The sequence below is a fragment of the Microtus ochrogaster genome, linkage group LG8 (genome assembly GCF_000317375.1).
Source record: "Microtus ochrogaster isolate Prairie Vole_2 linkage group LG8, MicOch1.0, whole genome shotgun sequence".
NCBI classification, from domain to species: Eukaryota; Metazoa; Chordata; class Mammalia; order Rodentia; family Cricetidae; genus Microtus; species Microtus ochrogaster.
The window spans coordinates 23,410,561-23,422,918 of NC_022033.1; the positions used below are offsets into that span (position 1 = coordinate 23,410,561).

Here is a 12,358-nt window from a genome sequence, read left to right on the forward strand (position 1 = left end):
AAAAAACAAACAACTACTGCAAACAAAACAGAGACCTATTTTCTATCAAAAGAAAGTAGAAACTCAATATGAAATTTGTTTCTCCTTAGTCTTTTTTTTTTTTTTTGGTTTTTTCGAGACAGGGTTTCTCTGTGGCTTTGGAGCCTGTCCTGGAACTCGCTCTGTAGACCAGGCTGGTCTCGAACTCACAGAGATCCGCCTGCCTCTGCCTCCCGAGTGCTGGGATTAAAGGCGTGCGCCACCATCGCCCGGCTTCTCCTTAGTCTTAAAGCAGAAGCTAGACACCACCAAATCTTTCTGGAAGCCAATGATATTAGGAGCTAGAGAAGGTGCGAGGCAGTGGGCGGGCCTTAAACAAGGCAGGCGTTCTCCCGGAGCCTAGTGTTCTTGACTTTACTTGCTAGGGACTGGGCACTTTACCTATGGACACATTGGACATGAGAGAACTGAATAACAGGGAGAAGAAAAGGAGAAGGCAAGAAAATATCAAAAATATATCAATACACTACAAAACAAAATCAAAGCCTCCTTACCTAGAGGTGTTATCTACCAATTATGCTATTTCCAGTCTGATCTTATGACCTTGGCCAAAAGAAGCAAAGATAGGAAAGGGATACAAACTGTCAGTGTTTTTAATTTTATTTAGAGGGTGTGTGCATAGTGTTCTCACCATAATGCCCATGTGGAGGTCAAAGGACAATTTGCAGGAGTTGGTTCTTTACCACATGTGGATCCCAGGAATCAGACTCAGGTTGGTCATCAGGTTTAGCAGCAAATTTCTTTATCCAATGAGCCACTTAGCCACCTCTGATTTGTTTTACTTACCTGTTTCCCTCCCTGTCTTGCTTGGTTTTTGTATTCTCTATTAGATCACAAACTGCTGCAAGGACTAGATGAGCACAGGGATGGGAGACAGCTGCTGGGATTCCAAGCATAATTGTACACCATCAAGTAACACCATAACCCTACCTACAACCCTAACTATAAAAAGGGCTATTTTAGTTTATGTGAAAAACTAATTTAAGGTGAGATTTTAAGATTTTAAGGAAAGTTATTCTTGTGTTCCACTGACTCATGCACAGCCCTCATTATTATGCTGACAGTACCATTCCTCAGTGACAGTTTACAGCTGTCTAGAAGAACAAGGCCCAAAAGCCTGGAAATGGTCTGTCTGTGGGAACAAGCAACTTTTGACTTCTCAGTACATCATGATCAGACCTAACACAAGAAAACCCTAGATCTACATGATGAGTTATAGAAATGACCCTTTCCAATCTGCTGCTGGGGTTGCTTTCACTAGCACAAAGAACTACAAAGCAAAGTAGACAAACATATGAAGAAAAACCATACAAACATCACCTTTAACTAAGCTTACTAAAATCTTTAATAAACAGGAGACAGCTAAATACCAGATAAATGCCTCCAGAATGAAGAAAACCTGGCCACAAACATTCAGCTGCTAAACTTGGCCTTCTAAAAGAGAATATTTATTTGAAGTAAAGCAATCATTCTTGGCTTGACAAACTGAACTATTCATTTTCTATAGATGTCATTTCAAGGACCAGGTGTCTTGAAGTAGGGGTACCTACCTCATAAGGCTAAATAAAGCTCTGTAAAAATACTTTGTTTGGAGACTAGGCATGGTGGCACATACCTTTAATCCCAGAACTAAGGAGGCAGATTCAGATGGATCTCTGTGAGTGAGGCCAGCATGCTCTGCCTAGTGAGGTCCAATACAGCTAGAGATACAGAGCCCCTATCTCAAAAACAAACAACAGAAGCAAAACATGTTCTAGAACTAGTATTTTCCACTACTACTGTTTCTATTTTCCTTTCATTATGTGATTTTCAGACAGCTGTCACATATTTAAATTATGTAATCTTAGGCTCCCAAGTCTGTCCCTTAGAGTTCCAGCTACAAGATTATAATGGAACTCAACAGTTAATTTGGTAAATTAACCTCATATTTTTTCAGTTATCTGTCTACTCTCAAAAGCAATACCCATCTGTTTATATAATAAAAGGTAATTTGATGACCCCAGAATTTAACCCTGAGATATCTTTTAACACTTTAGGTAAACCCCTTTCTCCTTCCAGAGAAAAATTCCTAAACCGTTTCCATAAAACTGTAGTAGAAATATCACTTAAGATTATTAATGAGGTGGTACAAACCTTTAATCCCAGCATTTAGGAGGCAGAGGCAGGCTGATCTCTGTGAGGACAAACTTGCCTACAGACTGAGTTACAGGACAGCCAAGGCTATAACAGAGAAAACACTGTGGGAGGCGGAGAGGGGTATCTATTCCAGAACCAGGTAGATGGCCCAGCAAGTCAAAGTACCTACAGTGCAGAGCCTGATGACATGATGGATTCTCAGAACCCAGGGTAAAAGGAATCAACTCCCAAAACATCTCCACACATGAGCCATGACAAAGACAAACCAATTGACACATGTACATCATACTCATATACATACGCACACACTAGTAAATAGTAAAATTAAAAAAGATTACCTAGGCCTGTCACTTTGTTTTACAGAAGGAAGACTAAAATTCCAGCCTTAGGTAATTATAACTAAAATGATTAAGAACACATCAAAAGTCCACCAAATGCTACTTTAATCCTAATGAACTCACTAGACATGGTGAGAGGACTGCTAGATTTACACTTTCACCAACTCCAACATTCCAAATACACAAGCCCTCTGGGAAACCTATGTATTCAACCACAACCCTGACTCCTTACCCTACCATCCAAAACAGGACACGGGAGACAGCTTCAAGTGCTCTTCTAAGAGATGGAAACTAGAAAAAGGGACCACATTTCATCTTCCTCTTTTTCCTCCCAAAAAGTATAGCATATGTTTTACTACAAAAGCAATTATGAAATGACAAGAAACTTAACATGAAAGAAAAAGGACCGGCCAATGAGAAAAGTTAAAGTTAACAGTGGTACCTGGGCATAACCCTATGTATTCAACTAAGGGGAAAGAGGAAGAGGGAGTGTAGCATGATTAATAAAAGCCCAGAGACAGATATTAGGGTTCAACCTGAAGATCATAAAAGCAAAGCACCCAGCCACTGGCTCTTACACCTCTACCTCAGACTGAAATGGCAGTCCTGCCTCCACAAATCCTCAGAATGAGACTGAGCTGAGATGGGTCTCCTCCTCTCTGGTGCTGGGATTAAAGGCATGCACCACTACCACTGGCTTCTATGGAGAACTAGTGCGGCTTCTGGGTTTAAAAGTGTGTGCCACCACTGCCTGGTCTGTACGGCTGTTATGCAGATGAACAAACCTTAACATTTGCCACCTAATAGAAAGTCTGGAAAACAGGTCTTTGGACTCCTATCCCTAATAAAAGTAATTCCTCATACAGTCCCATCCTGTCCTGCTTGATCCCACCATCCTCTCCTCTCCCCACTCCGTTGTTCTATCACAGGCACTAAGATCTGCTGCTCTTCTAGAAAGGGAGTGTTCTGGTGCCTCGCTAAGGTGATACTATATATATTACCTATCATTAGATAGTTCTATATTACTTATAGAGCAGCACAATGGAACATAGTGTTACAAGACATTGTCTAGAGAAAAGAAGATTATCCTGGCTTACCAGTCTCTGCAGCTGGACAGAATCTACAAGCCTAGCAACTAACATTTTCCTTTCTAAAAATAGTGTTTGCATTACTCAATTTAGCCCAGTGGTTCTCAACCATCCTAACACTTTGAACCTTTAACACAAATACAATTCCTCACGTTGCAGTGATCCCCTATCATAAAATTATTTTTGTTGCTACTTCATAACTAATTTTGCTTCTGAGCAGTGTCTCAGTTCTTAAGGCCATCAGAAAACATGTATTTCCAAAGGTTGTGACCCACAGGTTGAGAACCACTGGTTTAAACAAATTAGATTTTGAAGCACACTAACTGCCATCTCCCTTCACCACTGGCTCCAGCTCTGATAGAGAACAGGTATCTATAACAGAGATTAATAAAAGCAGATTTAAGATAACCAACCCTTTATGACAAATCCTCACCCTTCCCTTCTATATATATTCCCTTTTTTGGTCCCCACTTATAATCTGACCTATACACCAGATTAAAATGTGCTGCTTTCCATATCCTCCATTCCAACAATTTTTCTCATACCACTTGGTTCACTTTTTTCATGTACACATAACACTATGGTTTCAGCCATCTGAAACACCAGAACCTTGGGTCAGGGATACCCACAGTGTGCTAGCTCTCAGTCCACTCACCTAGGAAGTTACCAGAGATAGTTTCCAAAAGATGCACAAAGTCACAGGAAGGCCCCCTCACCTCAAGATGTCATTCAAAGTCCTTCACAGGGTCAATAGGGCCCTTCTGTGAGGTGACTTCTATTCTGCCTACTCTGCAAGTCTTGCTATCATCATAACCACTTATCTGAGGCTTTACACTTGACCTGAGATCTTGAGACATTCATTTAATCCCTCTGAGATGGTTTCCTTGCCTATAGGATAGCAATAATAATTTTAATTACCTCTCAGGGAAGAGGTAAACAAATGTTAAATGCCCACAATTGTATCTGATACAGTAAGTAACTAAAAGTCTCACATAACATCATCACCATCCCTAGAATTGCAGTTCTTTCCGCCTTGAATAGACCCATCTCTGCCTCTTCTGTGGCTCCCCAAATTTCATTTTCCTGGCTTACGTTTAAGCCTAGCCTACTTCTCCAAGGATGCCCTCTTGACCCAACAATGCTGGGCTAGCTGCCATCCTCTACATCTTCACGGTACTGTCCTTGTCACAACACTTTCTTGCCTAATTATATGTACCAAATCCTCAAGCCTACTATCAGGCTTAGTAAATGCCTCAAAACTAGTCTATGAAGGCAGGCATTAATGATACTTCTTGTAACTCCAGGCTGAGGAGAAGTACCCCAAGTTCCAACACAGTCTTAGCTATACAGTAAAACCCTTTCTCAAAAATGTTTTAATTCAGTAAATGAAGAAAACTTTCCAATAATGATGTATCCATTGAAACAAGCAGTCACCTGGAATGTTAAAAAGAAGTCTAAATAGCTAAGGTCTATCCAAGGTCTGGAGATTGCTCAATGGTTAAGAGCACTTGTTGCTCTTCAGAGGTCCTGGATTCAACTCTCACCACCCACATGGCAGCTCACAACTATCTGAAACTCCAATTAATCTAGGGAATGACATCATCTTCTGGCTTCCTTAGGTACTGCATACATGGTATACAGGCAAATGCAGGCAAAACACCCAAACACATAAAATAAAAACAAATCCATGCATGAACTCCAGGCTCAATCTCAAGTACCACAAAAGAAAAGAAAAAAAGAAGAATGGCACTTTATCAAACGTACGACTCAACACTCTGACTTTAGTAGCAGAGGTTTGGAGGGCACAACGTAAATAAGCACGTTTGCTGTCCTATTCCCCATCTCTGCAACACTCCCTACTCCAAGCCACATTACTATCAGAACAAAATTCCAGCCAACTCTCATAAATATAAAAATCTCACTACGAAACACAAAAACAGATTAATTGAAGTGAATTTTGAAAAGTTAAATGTAACACCTAACCCACCCGAACCCACAGCAGTGAGGATCCATAAGAACTTCTAAGACTCCAAACTCCAATCCTTTTTGTGCGCCTTTATGGAAAGAGAGGGGCACAAAAGGAGAGCTTGGCACTGCGGTAATTAATCCAGCTAATCAGCTGACAAATTTTAATCCAGGTTACTCTCATAGTCCTGCTATTCCTGATCAATACAGCTGTAAACCCAAACCCTGAATGGTCAAATAAGTATGCACAAACAGAAAATATGGAGTAATCTGGGTTCAAGGATAGAAGGTCTTCTCTGAAAACACAGGGACTAGTGTAATTCCAGAACTGGTTTTAGCAATAAAGCTTAAACTGTAGTGTGGAGAAAGGGGCTTTGCCAGAGACACAACCAAGCCTGGATTCCTGCTCTAGGGATGTCATTCTCTGCAACAGATGAGAACTAGTAAATCATTCTACATTAATGAACACTGAAATGAAGGCAGGCAATGCTAGCCTTGGCAATCACAAAAGGACAAAGATTGAATTAATTCACTTCACTATGAAGGTTCTACAGAGTCAAATTTACACCAGAAAACAGAATGTGTTTGCCAGGAGAGTTTCAGTTAGGGAAAGTAAAATAATTTGGGGATGTCACAGCTGCACAACCATATACTTAATCCCAAAGAATTGTACACCGTAAAACTGTCGCAATGCCAACTGTTTAAGATATGACATACATTTATGACTCCACAATTTCTGAAAGAATCTGACTTTAATGCTACTGTCTGCACAGTGAATCCTGCTTGACCAATTAACATGGCCCTGACCAAGTCATGTAACCTTTCTCTAGGCCTGCTGCTTCTGTAAAGCAGGGATAATACTTAGTTCATAGACTGCTCCAAGGATCAAATGACATGGTCCACTAAAAATCCTCAGTCCTGTGACTGATTAACAGATGTCGGCTATCACTGTAACAAGCACTTTCACAACCATCTTCTTGTCTCCACAGCACCCTAGGAGACTACAGAAAGAAACAGACTCAAAGGGCCACAAAGAATGGCCCAGCTCCTTGTTGAAGTCAAGACCCGTTAAATCCTATGATCCGAAGGCAAACGTCCTAATCTGTGTCTACTGGCTGACATGACAAAGGCATAAATCAAGCCTTGCAAACTACTTCACACTAAATCAGAACTCAGATAACAGTCACAGGAGAGTACCTAAACCATTAGGAAACCAAGAAAGAGACACCTAGCTCTTTAGACACAGAAAATGACCGAGACTACAATGTCTTTTGAGATGTCCAATAACCCAAGACTCCTGATCTTGAGGCCTGAAAATGCAGTTCACGTTCATTCACGTTCAACAAATGACAATGTAGGGGAGGGGAGAAGGAAAAAAAAAAATAAAACCTAGAGTGAAAGAAAGGCTGCCGGGAATTCTAGCACTCACCAAGGTAGTCAACTTATTTAGACAGCCTTCCCCTTTCGAGGATCAGTAAAAAGCAAATAAGGGTGCCTATTGAGCCATCCACCTCCTATATTCCACCACTACTAAATCTAGACCTTAAGGGCTGGGTGAAGCACAGACCTCAGGTCGGAAGAACTAACGCAAACAGGAGCGCCTCAAGCCCCGGCCCTGTCTGAGTTTTCAGGTGATCCCCACAACTAATATCAAACTCACTGCCGAAGGAAAACAGCTGCTGAAGTTAATTTTAGTTCGCTTTAACCCCTAAAGGCCTTATTGGGAAACAAAGAAAAATAACACTATTGGAAGGCTGGGAGTTGAAGCAGCTGACTTGTGCTACCTCCATCCCTGAGCTTCCAACTAAGATCATGGAGAACATAGGAGATCTGAGGTTGGAGGAAGAGGGAGACATGCAATAAAGTAAAAAGTGGGCTTCGGTGAGGTCCTTAAGCTCAGAACATCACTCATGTTTGAGGCTAGATCTCTGGATCTGTCTACCACAACACCAGCAACAAAATTCATCGCAATCACTTCCCTCTCAGTTCTGTTAATAACAAAAGGGGATTTTATCTGTGACAGCTAGGTCGCTGTCTCAGGGAGGAACCCAGAGTTACGTTTCTTAACTATACGCTGTTAATCCTAATGGTAAATCAAAACGCCCTCTGCACAAGAGATGACACATGCTCCTATCAGCAAAGAAGTAACAGTTACTAACAGCTCTGCACTTCTACGGCTGTGCCTCTCTGCACCTCGATTTCGGCTCCTTTGAGCAGGGACAACTCCGGAAGACCGCTGTGGCCATTAGGCGATACATTCACGAAGTTCCTGGGTCAGTCTCATCGAACGTTACCTGTTGGCATTTAACGCTTCTGTCAAGCACTAACTCCCTCCCTAAATTCACTAACACCCTGCGAGGCCGCGTCTCTTCTTGACCCCATGTCACCCAGGAGAAAACTGAGGCTCGGCCGCGTAGAGGACCGGAGTAAAGTGTGAGTGAGCTCCAGTCCCAGTTCGACTGGCTGGTCGTTCCCGTCCGCGCCCCAGGTGACAACGACCAAAAGAGAGGCAAGGGTGGCGGGCGAGGCTCTCAGAGCCGTGAAGGGGGAAGGAAGGACCAGGTCTGCGCGCCTAAGGAAAGCCAAAGAGCTGGCCCGGGCTGGAAAGCCGGAAGAAGCCCGGATCCCCGAGCGAGGCCAGGGCCAGGCCCCGGCCCGCCCGAGGCCTCCCCGGCGCAACCTCCGCTCCCTCCCCTCCTCCCTTCGCCGGCCGGGGCGGGGCGCGAACACAAAAGACACCAACTTCCGAGCGGGCGCCGGCCCACCCCCAACTCCTGGCCCCGGCCAGGCCTGCCGACCAGGAGCAAGCTGCGAACGCCAGGCGGCCAGGGGCGAGCGCGGGCGGCCCCGGGCAAGGCGCCCCAGAGCGGGCGGCCTGGGAGGGAGGAGCTCAGAGGGAGGGGGCCGAGAGTTACTCCGGCTCCCAGGACTCCGGGAACGGCCGAAAGAAAGAGTTTCTAAAAATAGGCAGTGGCCCGCCGGAGGAGGTGAGGAAGGAAAAGGCACCAGAAACAGCTCGCCCCACTCCTCCCGAGCGGCCCGCGGCCCCCACTCACCCGCGCAGAGGTCTGGAGGAAGCCGCGCGGCGCGGAAGGCGACGGCGCGGCCGCTCTCGGAGGGCGAGCGGGCGAGCGGGCGGGCGGGAGGGAGGGAGGAGGCGGCCCCGGCCGCCTCGTGAGGAGCCCGGAGCACACGCGCGACAGTCGCCACCGCTTCCGCCCCCTCGGCTTCCCTCGGCTCCGCGCCCCGCGCCGCTCGCGCGCCCCGCCGCACTGACAGAGGCGCGAGCCCCGCAGCCACGAGTCCTTCTCCCGGCCGCCACCACTCGGGCGCGCGCAGGGAGGGGCGGGAAAGACAGACCCGTGCCCGCCGCCTCAGCTCCGGCCCGCTTCTCGTCCGCGTCCTCCTGGACGGACCGTGCCACCAAAGCACCCGAACTCTCGGTCCCCGGCGCTGTCCTGCCCGGGCCGGGCTCTCGGAACGTGTGGGCTCCCTGCACAACCCCCCCCCCGCGCCCGGCTTTGGAAAGGTCCGGAGCTTCGGCGCCGAGAGGAGGGCGGGCCCGGGGCGGGGCCTGACGGGAGGAGGGACGGAGGCGGCTGGCGGGGCGGCAGGGGAGGAGCTGGTGGCTTCCACCCGGGCGGAGTGGGGGGGTCCCGGGGGCTGCTGGACCCGACGCCACTGGGGAGGAGCAGGTTGAGGGCGGAGCGTGCCCAGAGGAGGAGCCTTAGGGACCTTAGGGGGCCTACGGAAGCGGAGGCGGTGCTCAAAGAAAGCGCGGAGCCGCGGGGTGGCTGCGGGCCTGGAGGAGGTGGGCCTGGGGGCGCAGCGGCCGGGAGTGGGGTCTGAGGTAGACCCCGGAGCAGGAGACGGAAGGAGTGGGATCCTGAAGGAGGGGCGCCGGGGTGGTGCTTCAGTGGGCGAGGCCAGAAAATGGGGGCCCTCCCGGGAGAAGCTCGGGCGGTGCGGGCAGGGTCCTGAAGTAATTGAAGCCGGGTTATTTCACTTTCTAGGAATTAGAGTGCTGCCACTCTCTGCGCTGGCCGGCACTGGGCGGAGAGGCTTCGTGTCTGGGTCTGGGTGCCGCTCCTCAAAGGAAAAAAAAAAAGCTTAGTCGAGTAGTTTTGCCCACACGGGATGAAATGTTTTCTTACTTAATCTGGGTGTTGGCTCTCCCTCCTAAATATTTCTTGTGCCAGGATCTCCCGTTTGAATCAACATTTCAGTCTCCCAGCCACATCCCACTCAGGTCTCTGAGCACAAGAGGACCATTGTCAGTTCGAGCTCCAGACCTCCCAGGAGGCTGGATTCCCCATCCCCTTCAGACCTGTGATTTAATGACCTTTTGCGGCAGGAGACGGAGTTTGAGGCAGGGACTCAGTATAGCACAGTCTGGCCTTGCACTTGCTCTGAGGCCAAGGATGATGTTGAACTTCTGATGCTCCTGCCTCTACCCTCCATCCGCTGGAATCACGGCGAAGCCAGGCCTTTTTAGGTGGTGAATGGGTGATTCAAACAGGCTCTCAGCCTTGCAGAACAATCACTCTTGCCCGCTAAACCATCTCCCCAGCGCCAAGACCAGGAATTCTTTGCTGATTTTTGGACATGACTGTGCTCCCAAACCTGTACAGTGCCTGTCACAGATGAAGTAAGAAATGCCTAGTGTTCAATAAACACTTCCATCAGTCGGACCAGTCTGCTTTTTCTTGTTTTCCCCGTACTCCTCATATCCGCCTCTATGCACTAGTCTTACCGTATTGGCTTGAATATACCTGTCGATTTCTGTTGTGTTGTTTGTTTTTTCGAGACAGGGTTTCTCTGTGTAACAACCCTGGTTGTCCTGGAACTCTCACTGTAGACCAGGCTGGCATCGAAGTCTTAGATCTGCCGGCTTTTGCTGGTATTAAAGGTGTGCACCACCACCAGGGTTTAGATATACCAATGTATTAACACCTTCTGTTACGGCGTTTTCACTTTTCCACGTCTCTCCAGATACCTCCCATTCATTCAGTACACAGCTCAGGAGCAACCCTCTCAGAGACGCCTTCTCTGAACTTTCAAACCCATTATTAGGCAAGTTGTAGTTGTGGCCCTGTTCTGTTCATGGCTTCCATTATAAAAACTCCCAGAAGATACTCTGCAGGCACCAAGAATCATGTTCACATCCTACAAGGTCCTGGTCTGGCTACTCTTCTGATGTGGTGGAAGTTTTATTCTGCTGCTTAGCTCCAGCAACGTTCTGGCCTTTTTCTAACAAGCCTGGTGTTCTAACATACTGCTTCTTCTGGACTTTTGCCTTTGCTACTGTGCTGGCCTCAAATAGTCTCCTAGATATTGAAATGGCTCACTGCTCACCATCTTACCAGTTTCTTTTTCTTTTCTTTTTTTTTTAATTAATTAATTTATTTATTTATTTATTTATTATGCATACAATATTCTGTCTGTGTGCATGTCTGCAGGCCAGAAGAGGGCACCAAACCTCTTTACAGATGGTTGTGAGCCACCATGTGGTTGCTGGGAATTGAACTCAGGACCTTTGGAAGAACAGGCAATGCTCTTAACCACTGAGCCATCTCTCCAGCCCCTTTCTTTTCTTTTTTTTTAAGTTTATTTCTTTTTGTTGTTGTTGTCGTTACATCGCCTCACTGTGTAGCTCTCCTGTAACTCATTATGTAGAACAGGCTGGCCTTGAACTCCCAGAGATTTCTCCGCCTCTGCCTTCTGAGTACTGGGATTAAAGGTGTGTGCCACTATGGTCAGCCATCTTCAGGTTTTCTAAAAAGTCTTATGTGGTCAGGAGCTATGGTACATGCCTTTGATCCCTGCACTTGGGGGGCAGGGGCAAACAGATCTCTGGGTATTTGAGGCCAGCCTGCTCTATACCAACTGTCAGACCATCCAATGCTATATAGTGAAACCCTAGCTTTGAATAAATAGATAGATTGGTAGGTAGGTAGGTAGGTAGACAGACAGACAGACAGACAGACAGACAGATGTCTTACCTGTCCACATTTTAGATAGCAACCTTTCCCTACTTACATCATTCTCTCTGGATTCTTCTCCTTATCGGTATCCCATTTGAGTCCTGTTTATGTGCATATCGTCTCTTTGCCACACCCCACTTTCCACTACAGTGTAATCGACGTAAAGACAAGCTGTTGGCTGTCTTATTTGCTCTTTAGTGCATAAAATAGTAGATCCCTCATTTAATGTTTATTTTATGGTTGACTATAACAAATTCAACAAAGAACTGTCCAGAAGAGTCAGTATTGCCCAAAAGAATCTAATGAGATGAGAATTTGAAGGGAGATGTTTCTAAGGAAATATGCTGGCAATGCTAGCTAACAGTTATGGAGCACTAACTAGTTGCCAGGCAGTATACTGACTCCTTTTCAAAAAGTTTATTTAATCCCCATATCAGCCTTATATGAAATAAGTACTATTAAAATCCCCATAGACGAGGAAGCAGTCATGAAAAAGGTTAACATTTTCAAAGCCATACAACTAGAAAATAATGGAGTCTACATGCTAAATGACTATGCTATGTCCTCCCTAATTATTTTTAACACTTATTTTATGTGTATGAGTGTTTGTATATATGTATGTATATATGTGCAACCACATACAAGCCTAGTGTCTGAAGGGGTCAGAAGAGGGCATCAGATCCACAGAACTGGAGTTACAGATGGTTGTGAGCCACATTTTGGGGATTGGGAAATGAACTCAGGTCCTATGCAGGAACAACAAGTGCTTAACTGCTGAGCCAGATCTCCAGTCATTCTAATTATTAAA

The 12,358-nt window shown here is 46.1% G+C and overlaps 1 protein-coding gene across 2 annotated transcripts in view; it reads right to left on the reverse strand.

The window, feature by feature from the left end:
• Window positions 1-9,068, reverse strand: part of Raly (RALY heterogeneous nuclear ribonucleoprotein) — a 75,735-nt gene extending 66,667 nt beyond the window's left edge. The window contains exon 1 of one of the 2 annotated variants that reach the window (XM_005363092.3): window positions 8,623-9,068. The gene's annotated coding sequence lies outside the window, so the exon portion shown is untranslated. The remainder of the gene's footprint in view (window positions 1-8,622) is intronic. The other variant, XM_005363093.3, reaches the window with a different exon arrangement.
• Window positions 9,069-12,358: the final 3,290 nt, after the last annotated feature.